The 11,545-nt window shown below is 38.3% G+C and overlaps 1 pseudogene; it reads left to right on the top strand.

Moving 5' to 3' along the window:
* Window positions 1-589: 589 nt before the first annotated feature.
* On the top strand, window positions 590-10,995 carry LOC147537211 (plasma membrane ATPase 2-like; annotated as a pseudogene).
* Window positions 10,996-11,545: the final 550 nt, after the last annotated feature.

Here is an 11,545-nt window from a genome sequence, read left to right as displayed (position 1 = left end):
TCTTATTGTTCTTATTTTAATTCCGCTGCGTCTACATCAAGTGGTATTCAGAGCCATCAAAATTCTGGAATTTTTTTCTCAAAAAAAAAAAAAAATATCTATGGATACATCTCCTCTTGAATGTTGGAAAAATTTTCCACGTTTATGTTGGGATCCAATTAGAGATACAATTCAATTTTATATGGATTGGAAGGATGAAAAAAAAATTCATCAAATTTATAAAATTCCACTCTTCGAAGGTCAATTCCATATAAATTTCTGGATTCAACGCATGGAAGATTAGTTCAGAAATCAAGAAGTTCATGACAATGATAAAGTTTTTTTGGTTGAACAACATATGTCCGAAAGAATTTATGAACAATTCAATGCAATGCAATGGAGACTCATTGACGAAGGAAAACAAATCATAGACGATTGGACGACGTTGAAAAGCATCCTCAGGTATGGTTTTCTTCCTCTCGATGAATATTTGTCATGTGTCGAAACAAAAATTGAATCTGGAAGACAGTTCTCCGAAGTTACTTCAATCACTAAGATTGATAATATTGAAGGAGGGGTTCTTGATAAAAAAAATCATAGTTTTTCAATAATGGAGGAAGAAAATTTTGATGAGACGGATAAGGAAGAAGAGATCCAATTGGATAACACAATCTCCGACAATTTATTTGATCCGTATATAATTCCGGGAGAAGAATTAGTTGTTTCGAATCATAAAATTTTTCCGAATCAGTTATGTCCCACATCACCTATTTCTCTCTCAAATACGATGGTAGAACTTAAACCGGGTTGGTTTAAAGGTTATAGTCGTCTCTGGGCTACTCATGGAGGTTTAGGTGATTATGAGGAAGTTATTCATACTTCTAAGAAAGTTTTTGAAATTGATCCTAATAATGAAATCCAAAAAGCGGGATTAGTTGATGCCCAGTCTTCTTTTTCTGCACTCTCTCATCATCGTATTCGTAGTGGGAGTAGTTTGATCAAGGTAGGTATTCAAGAACCTGTTATGGTTCTTAGGGTTGATAAAGAAAAAGGTTATATCGATTTTAGTAAGAAAAGAGTTGCGGAAGAAGGTATTCAGACTTGTGAGGAAAGGTATGCTAAGAGCAACCTTGTTCGCTCTATTATGCGTCATGTTGTCGAGACTCTATCACTCGATCTAGAGGATCTCTACATCCATATAGGTTGGCCTTTGTATCACAAATATGGGCATGCTTTTGAGACATTAAAACTAATTGTGGCAGATCCTGGTTGTATTCTGGATAGGCTTACCCGTGAAGTTAAAGAAGTTGATCTTGATGGGCAAGAGATGACTATAGTGCTACCTTCTTTGACACCAGATGAAAGATTCTCTTATAAAAGACATAGGGAGGAGAATGACTCCACAACCAACGAAAATTCATGAAGATATTGTAATGAAACGTTTCCAGTGTGATGGGGTTCTTCACATTCAGGAAGCTATGAGAAAAGATGACGCCGCTAGTAATGCTGATTATTCTGTAAAAATTAAACTGGTGGCACCTCCACTCTATGTTTTAACCACCTAGACTCTTGACAAGGACCAGGGAATAACTGTTCATAACAATGAAATCAAAGCTTACACTGAAGCAATTGATAGTCACACGGGAAAACTTGTTGTGAAGGAGGCAGCAAGAGTTGTGAGCGAACGTGATAATCAATTGCTTTCTGAGCACATGGCGAAACTTTGTAATGATAATGATGATGTAGAAACTGATCTACAGAAAAGGGACGGAAGGTTATCGAATGAAGGAATGGAGAATATGGGTCACGAAGCCGAGAAATACAAGTCAGAAGACGAAGAACACATGAAGAAAGTGAAATCAAAGAATGCTCTTTGGAATTATACTTATAACACGAGGAATACAATTACGGATGAGAAGATTGATGTTAAACTCGGAGCAGATGATAAGAAAAAAATTGAAGATGTCAATGAAGAAGCAATTCAGTGGTTGGATAGTAATTGGTTAACGGAAGCCGATGAATTTGATGATACGATGAAGGAGATTTATTTAGAAAACGATATCTGGCGAGGGCTTATTAAAAACTATGTGGTAGGAATCCTTAGTGAATACCAAATCGACCCTAAGCTTCCATACACGGATTTGTCAACTTTAGTTTGTCGATAGTATGATATATTACCTCGGGGATTTCATAAGTTGACGTATTATGATGAAATTATATTCTATAAACTTCATGAAGATGAATGTGGGACGACCGTTTTTGAGTGGCATATCGATGCTACATGTTTCAACATCGTTAACTTTTTGGGAATTGGTTATGCTTCCAATTTGGCCCTTGACGAGGAATCCTGTAAATTAGCTACAATTGCTCTTACTTCAGATTTGCTCGTATTACTTACCACTTTCTTGAAACGTATTAAGTGGTTGAGTCTACCGTGGGAAGATGGCAAGATGAATGTTGTTTATTCACCAAAACTAATTGTGCGACACTCATTGCAATATGAGACTAAGGTTGGTGGTTTCTTGCAAATATGTATCATTCGCATTCTTTGCAAAATTCGTTCGAAGTGGGAATTACGGATCGCCATGACAGAGTTCATCGTATGCGGCTGCGTCAACTTGTTTTCTTCGTCGAATCGGTTCGGGACGAACCTTCTGGGGAACGGGGAGCTGATGCATGTGCATCTAAGACGGCCCCACAAGGCCTCACGGTCATGGGCTAGTCGGCCAAAGATTAGCAGTTTAGTAAGAGTCCTAATTTAAGTATGATTCATAATGAATCTAGGTTTAGGAAGTTTCTTTATTTTAGTATCTCTGTTATTTGGGAAAGTCTAGTTTGTGTCTATCTAGGAAAGTTTAGTAGTCTATAAAAAGAGGTCCAGTCTATTATTGACATTCAGATTGAAGAGAAAAACCATTGAAGTTAATTAAGTTTTAGTTTATTTATCGTTTTCTTTACAGTTCTTCTTTTATTTTATTGTTCTTGTTTTAATTCCGCTGCGTCTACATCACTTCCATTGTTAATATGTTAGGTGATCCGAAAGAAGCTCGCGCAGGTATTCATGAAGTTCATTTCTTACCCTTTAATCCTTTCGAAAACCGAACTGCCATTACTTACTACGATGGTGAAGGAAACTGGTTTAGCGCTAGCAAGGGTGCAACCGAACAGATCATTGAGCTATGTGACCTAAAAGGAGAAGTAAAGAAGAGAGCCCACACAGTCATTGACAAATCCGCTGAGAGAAATCTTCGATCATTAGGTGTAGCAAGACAAACAGTCCCAGAGAAGAACAAAGAAAGTCCGAGAGCTCCATGGGAGTTTTTAGGTCTTCTGCCTCTGTTTGATCCACCAAGGCATGACAGTGCTGAAACCATTCGTCATGCTCTTCATCTTGGAGTTAATGTCATGATGATAACTGGTGATCAACTTGCCATTGGTAAAGAAACTAATCGTCGGCTTGGTATGGGAACTAATATGTACGCATCTACTTCCCTTCTTGGTCAATCTAAAGATGAATTAATTGCTTCAATTCCCATTGATGAACTTAACGAAAAAGCTGATGGGTTTGTTGGAGTTTTCCCTGAACATAAATATGAAATTGTGAAGAAATTGCAGGAGAAGAAACATATTTGTGGTATGACCGGAGATGGTGTGAATGATGCTCCTGCTCTAAAAAAAGCTGATATTGGAATTGCAGTTGCAGATGCAACAGATGCAGCTAGAGGAGCTTAGAACATTGTCTTAACAGAGCCTGGTCTAAGTGTGATCATAAGTGCAGTCTTAACAAGTAGAGCAATCTTCCAGAGGATGAAGAACTATACAATATATGCAGTTTCTATCACTATTAGATTGTTTTGGGTTTCATGTTGATTGTTTTGATTTGGAAGTTCGATTTCTCACCTTTCGTGGTTTTGATTATTGCAATTCTTAATGACAGAACTATCATGACTATTTCCAAGGATAGAATTGTTCCATCTCCTATGCCAGATTCATGGAAACTCAAGGAGATCTTCGCTACCGATGTTGTCCTTGGTACATACCTTGCCGTTATGATTGTCGTCTTCTTTTGGGTTACGGTCGAGACTGATTTCTTTACTGTAAGCAACTTTACTTAACTACCCATTTCCAAATTTCATCCAAACAAACCAAATAGTTACTACACTAGTAACCTAAGGAAGTAGGGTCCCCTCTCAGGCTTGGTTCGACCAAACCCAGGTCCATAACGGGGCCCATCCGTGCGGCCTAACCACTTACTTTGGGCTCACAAGTTACTTGCGAGCCCAACTACTTAGCTTATAATGAACAACCGAAGTTTGTTTCTGTTGAAATATTCGATTGAAAATATTGAGGATTTTGAAATATTTGATTGAAGATATTTCAAGGCATTATCTTCTGGCTTAGCTAATTGCCAACCATTCTTTCCAATACATTGATTATTCTTTCCTTACTTAGTATCTTACCATTCTTTCCAATACATTGATTATTCTTTCCTTACTTAGTATCTTGTATAGGCTATATATTTTCTGGTATGTAGACATGTTGGATATACAAAAAAGAAATAAAAAAGTTCTTCAATTCATCTTTCATTTCTCTGGTTATCATTCTCAATATGGTATCCGAGCAGTGTTTGTGATCCAAAAAAAAAAAACCTGTTGTGCTCATCATCTACCGAAACAAAAATGTCTGAAGAAGATACCAAAAATTTGGCCATCCAGATTGTCAATCTCCTTAAAAATGGAGTTCAAACCCAAACCCAGAACACAAAATCAAATCCTTCTGATAGTCTAAAGATTAGTCTCAATCTCACAAGCCAAAACTACCCTTTATGGGCTCGAATGATACGAGTAGCCATAGGGGGGAAATCGAAAGCGTTGTTAAATCATCTCACCCAAAATCCACCAGAACCCGTTGATGAACAGTGGGAACAAGATGATTTGATCGTTTTTTCCTGGCTCATCCAAAGTATTGAACCAACCCTCGCTTGCAACTTGACGGAGTTTCCCACAGCAAAAACACTATGGGACGCTCTTTCAGTTACGTATAGTAGTGGCAAAGACAAACTTCAAACTTTCGATCTCCATGTTAAAGCAAACGAGCTCAAGCAAAATGGTGTACCTTTGGAAGAATTCTGGATAGTTATGCAGGGTATCTGGGGAGAAATAGAACGCCGAGACCCGAACCCGATGAAAAGTTCTACCGACATCGCCACTTACAATAAAATCAGGTCTGAAAACAAACTCTTTCAATTCCTTAATGCTCTTGACCGAAAGTATGATTCCCTTAAAAGGGAGATCCTCCGGTGGGATCCCTTGCCGTCCGCCGAAGCCGCTTACGCTGATGTCCGAAAGGAAAGCGCACATCAAAGCATCTTCGGGAACATACAATAAGGGGTGGGATCGGGTCTAAACTCAACAAGTGATCCTGATGGGTTAGGGCTCGTTTCTAGAGGCCGTCGGTCAGACCAGTAACTCAATCTGTCATCACCCCGGGTTGATAAAAACAAGTTAAGGTGCGACCACTGTGGCATGGCCAAACATACGAAAGAACAGTGTTTCAAACTAGTGGGATACTCAGAATGGTGGGCTGACGGACACAAAAAGGGCAAGGCCGCTGCCGCCGTGGGCAATCAAAAAACCACCGGAAGTCGAGAAAAAGGAAATCTTGGAGGCTCATGTTGTTTTGCGGCTGTGAAAGAAGAACCAGGAGATGGTATCACAGGTATTGGGTTTGAGGATTACACCTCAAACTCTTCACTCTCTCAACCTACATTCTTTAAACCCAATAACTCAAAAATGAAAGTACTGAACCCTCTATTTTTTAGTCCAAAAATCCTTGATTTATTAAATGAATTGCAAGGTTCAGAGGTTACAGACAATACCTCTCACATTTCTAACTTGGATAAAAAGGAGTCAAAAAATTCTTTTAATATTGGGAAAGTTAATATGGCAACAAAAAATGGAAAAAATAAACTCATGGATATTTGATTGTGGTGCTACCGATACAATGACCTACGAAATATCTGACATGTGCTCAATATCAAAACCACAAAGATCCAAAATTCATACTGCAAATAGAGAAAGTCTTGAAGTAAAAGGAGGAGGGACTATTCAAGTTTCACCAAACATGAAACTATCAAATTGCCTCTATGTTTCATCCTTATCTCATAAATTGCTATCGATAAGTCATGTTACAAAAGAGCTCAATTGTGTTGTGTTAATGCATCCTACCTTCAGTATCTTACAGGACATTAGGACGGGAACGATCATTGGGCGTGGTACTGAGCGGCAAGGACTATACTATGTGGATGAAGTGACTCGACAAGGTACTGTGATGCTAGCTCATGGATCTACAGATAGGGAAGCTTGGTTATGGCACCGAAGATTGGGACACTCATCCAGTGGGTACTTGCATCGTTTATTTCCTGAATTATTTCCAATAAATAAAGTCTTGAATTGTGAGACATGTTTTTTGGCTAAGAGTCATAGACACACTTTCAAATCAAATGACACTAAAGTTGATTCTCCTTTTTTATTAATTCATTCGGATGTGTGGGGGCCAGCAAAACTTGTGGGGCGGCAAAATTTCTGTTACTTCGTAACATTCATTGATGACTGCACCCGCATGACTTGGATTTATCTTTTGAAAAATAAATCAGAAGTTTTCTCAAAATTCACATTTTTCTATGCCATGGTTAAAACCCAATTCAAGAAAGATATCCATATTCTTAGGTCCGATAATGGGGGGGAATTTGTAAATACTTCCATGAAACAGTTTTGTCAGGAAAAAGGAATAATTCATCAAACCTCATGCGCCCATACCCCCGAACAAAACGGGGTATCTGAAAGAAAAAATCGCTTCCTTTTAGAAATAACCCGGGCACTCATGATTGAATCCCAAGTTCCGAAATCTTTTTGACCTGAAGCTCTTGTCACAACAACCTATCTTATGAACCGTCTTCCAACGAGAGCTCTTGACTTAAAAACCCCTCTTCAAACCCTCTCTAAATTCCACAAACCCCCATCTATCCTTACTCTTGAACCTCGTGTCTTTGGTTGTTCTGTGTTTGTTCACTTACCAAAAACAGATCGTTCCAAACTCGATGCATGTGCTGAGAAATGTGTATTTGTCGGTTATGGAGTCAATCAACATGGTTATCGATGTTACAACCCGAACACACGCCATATGTACACCACAATGAACTGTGACTTTCTCGAAACCGAATACTTCTATAATACCCAACACACTGGTCAGGGGGATAAGGCGAACAATGACACATTGAGTTGGATAAAATGGATGCCATCCTCAGAAGAAATTAATCACGAAGCACAAACCTTGTCACAACCCACGTCACAATCCACTAGTCTTGAAGACAGTACCACTAACAATGACTCTCCCAACCTGGCGTCAGAGGTAAGTAATTCTCAAACTCAAGAGTATGTTGATTCTTCCACTAACTGTGAAAATCATGAGACAGTTGAAACTTCTGATTTACCTAACCAAGAGGCAGAACAGGACTCATCACAGGTTAAACAAACCAGTTACGTTCTACCCCCAAGATCCAACAGAGGTGTCCCTCCAAAAAGATACTCTCCCGAGAAAGAAGCTCGAAGTTCTCGATATCCAATGGGAAACGTGGCAGCTGGAAACTTATCTCCAGAAGCCCAAGCTTTTGCCACATCTCTATGCTCTGAGGAAATTCCAACTACAGTTGAACAAGCTCTTGAGTCTAAGAACTGTAGATAGGCAATGGAAGTTGAAATGGATGCATTAAATAAAAATAACACATGGGAGAAATGTACCCTTCCTCTTGGAAAAAAACCAGTAGGATGTCGTTGGGTCTTCACTATAAAGTACAAGCCAGATGGAACTATTGAAAGATACAAAGCCCGGCTTGTAGCAAAAGGGTACACTCAAACATACGGAATTGATTATTCCGAGACATTTTTTCCCGTGGCCAAAATCGACACAATTAGGGTTCTATTCTCTATAGCTGCAAATAAAGATTGGCCTCTCCTCAAACTTGACGTAAAAAATGCCTTCTTGCATGGAGAACTCAAAGAAGAAGTCTATATGGAAGCCCCTCCTAGATTCATTGAAAATTCCAATCCTGGAGAAGTGTGTCGCTTGAAGAAATCTTTGTACGGATTAAAACAGTCTCCTCGTGCCTGGTTTGGCCGGTTTTCTTTAGCCATGAAAAAATATGGCTTCAAACAGAGTAACTCAGATCATACTCTGTTCCTTAAACGAAGGAATGAACTCGTTACATGCCTAATTATTTATGTTGATGATATGATAATCACAGGTAATGATGAAGAAGAGACGACAAGGTTAAAAATAAACCTATTCAAAGAATTCAAAACGAAGGATCTAGGAAGACTTAAATACTTCCTTGGAATTGAAGTCCTAAGGTCAAGACAAGGGATTTTCATCTGCCAAAAGAAATACGTCCTTGACTTGTTGGCAGAAACAGGGATGATTGATTGCAAACCTGTGGATACTCCTACGATGGTGAACCAGAAGCTCGATATGGAGGAGAATGCTAACCTAGCTGACAAGGGAGAATATCAACGAATAGTGAGGAAATTAATCTATCTCTCACATACTCGGCCTGACATTGCTTACGTAGTGGGAGTTGTGAGCCAATTCATGCATCAACCTCAAGTTACTCATATAGAAGCCGTATGGAGAATTATCAGATACCTCTAGGGGTGTTCGTTGGTTCGGTATCCGGTATTTTGGTGTCATCCGTTACCAAACCACTCATGGTTTGGTTAGTGATTTTTCAAACCGTTACCAAACCGCTCGTGGTTTGGTTCGGTTACTAACCAAACCATCATAAGTGGTTTGGATACTACTGGATACCAAACCATCTATAAAAACAATTTGTTCTCCATAAAAATCGGTGAATCGAGTTACTTTCTGCATACATTGACGTATAAAATGAAGGCAACGCTCCTTAAAAACTTGTAGAAACGATCAAAGTAACATAATACGCCGAAAAACATTTGAACCATTAATGACATGTGCAGCATCTACCGAAATATTTTATAGTAACTAGTAACATTAATATTAGTAATACATGAATCGTTTTAATCTAATTCTAGATAGTGACATTATATTGTAGTAGTATTGTTGTTTTGTATGTGTAGTAGTTATTCTTGTTTCTGGCAAGAACTTGATCAAAGATGTGTATTTGTATGAAATTATAGAGATATGATAGATATATTTTAGAAAAAATTATGTAAATATATAATACAATTATGTATAATAATTGAACTTGACTGGTTCGGTTTGGTTTTAATGGTTCCTAAAAATTACATCCACTTACCAAACCAAACCAGTTGGTTTTTGGAAATCTACAACCGTACCAAACCACTCATTGTTTGGTTTGGTTTGAAAACCGACTGGACCGGTTTGGATTGGTTTGGTTTGATTGGTTCGGTCTATTTCTGCACACCCCTAGATACCTCAAAGGGACACCTGGTCATGGAGTTCTGTTCAAGACAAATGGACACCTTGAAACCCAAGTGTATACAGATGCAGACTGGGCTGGAGATAAAGGAAATCGGAGGTCAACATCTGGTTACTTTACCCTCATTGGTGGAAATCTTGTCACTTGGAGAAGCAAGAAACAAAAGGTGGTGGCTCTTTCAAGTGCCGAAGCAGAGTTTCGAGGAATAACACGTGGTCTAGTAGAGATTCTATGGGTACGGAAACTCTTGACAGAGATCGGGTATCCTCCATCCCAATCTAGTAAAATTTTGTGCGATAACAAGGCAGCTATCCAAATTTCAGAGAATCAAGTCCAGCATGATCGCACAAAACACATTGAGGTAGACCGACACTTCATCAAAGAAAAACTTGAAACAGGGATAATTGAACTTCCGTTTGTTCGCTCAGAAGATCAACTCGCAGACATACTAACAAAGGCGGTCAGCGGAAAAAATTTCGATCACTTTCTTGGCAAGTTGAGTATTGAAAATCCCACTACTCAACTTGAGGGGGAATGTTGAAATATTCGATTGAAAATATTGAGGATTTTGAAATATTTGATTGAAGATATTTCAAGGCATTATCTTCTGGCTTAGCTAATTGCCAACCATTCTTTCCAATACATTGATTATTCTTTCCTTACTTAGTATCTTACCATTCTTTCCAATACATTGATTATTCTTTCCTTACTTAGTATCTTGTATAGGCTATATATTTTCTGGTATGTAGACATGTTGGATATACAAAAAAGAAATAAAAAAGTTCTTCAATTCATCACTCATTCCTCTTTCTTCAATTCATCTTTCATTTCTCTGGTTATCATTCTCAATAGTTTCAAACTTGTGTGCAGAAAACTTTTGGGGTACATTCAATCAATGATAATAAAGAAGAACTAACAATGGCTCTATACTTACAAGAGAGTATAGTAAGTCAAGCTCTTATTTCCGTTACCCGGTCGAGAAGGTGGTCCTTTATCGAACGACCTGTTTTTTTACTCATGGCTGCCTTCTTAGTTTCTCAATTGATTCCTTCGCTGATCGCCGCCTACGCCAATTGGGAATTTGCAAGGGTTTGAGGAATTGGATGGGGATGGGTAGCTGTTATTTGGATTTACAGCATTGTCTTCTACTTCCCTCTTGACACTCTTAAGCTCATTATCCGTTACGCATTAAGTGGCAAAGCCTGGGACAACCTACTTCAAAACAGGGTATATAACTCTATTTCTCTCTCGTCGAATATACATTGTCTTCTACTTTGATTGTGTTATCGTGTCGAATATACATTGTGAGTACTTTAGTAATTTGCTCATCGTCAAACCCGAATCTAATTTAGTTTGTGGGTTGAATGTAATACGAGACATCTTTCACCAACAACAATGATTATGGGAGGGGAGAAAGAGAAGCCCAATGGGCTTTGGCCCAAAGAACACTTCCTGGTTTACAAGCACCAAATAGAAAAGCTCTTTTCCAGGATAAGAGCATCTCCAATGCAAGACTCAATCTTAAAATCCTAAGTGCCACCTAGGACTTTGGAGTTTTTTTTTGAGAAAAAACCTCTCCAATGGCCTCTCTAATGCAAAACTCAATTGAGATCTTAAGATGATCTGGAAGCATTAAGTTTTAAGAACATCTCCAATGCAACACTCAATCTTCGAAACTCTGAGTGCCACATATGATTTTTAGAGTTTTTTTCTAAAAATTCTCTCTAATGCAACACTCTATTTGAATCTCTAAGATGATGTATCGATGGTGGAATAGAGATATCTCAAGAGGACGCTCTAATTCTTGAGTGTCGTTCTGAGATATCTCTAATTGTCCAACTCATCAATATTTAATTTTCAACCAATAGAAATCGATTCTTCTATATTTCCTAAATAACTAATTATTTATATACAAAAATAACTATGCCACGTAAGTAAATAAGATAAGTTTAGAGTTTTGCATTGGAGACATAAAAAAAATTGAGGATATCTATTTTCGCCACCTGGGAGTGAGAATCTGAATTGGAACTTGACACATAAGATGAATAGGGAGTTTTTTGAATTTTGCATTGGAGATGCTCTAAGATGTCTCAA

Source organism: Eschscholzia californica, unplaced genomic scaffold, assembly GCF_041429995.1.
Source record: "Eschscholzia californica isolate CP2 unplaced genomic scaffold, dmEscCali1.0.p SCAF_5, whole genome shotgun sequence".
Taxonomy (NCBI): domain Eukaryota; kingdom Viridiplantae; phylum Streptophyta; class Magnoliopsida; order Ranunculales; family Papaveraceae; genus Eschscholzia; species Eschscholzia californica.
Note: the sequence above shows the minus strand (reverse complement) of the source record. Positions and strands in the feature narration are given on the sequence as shown.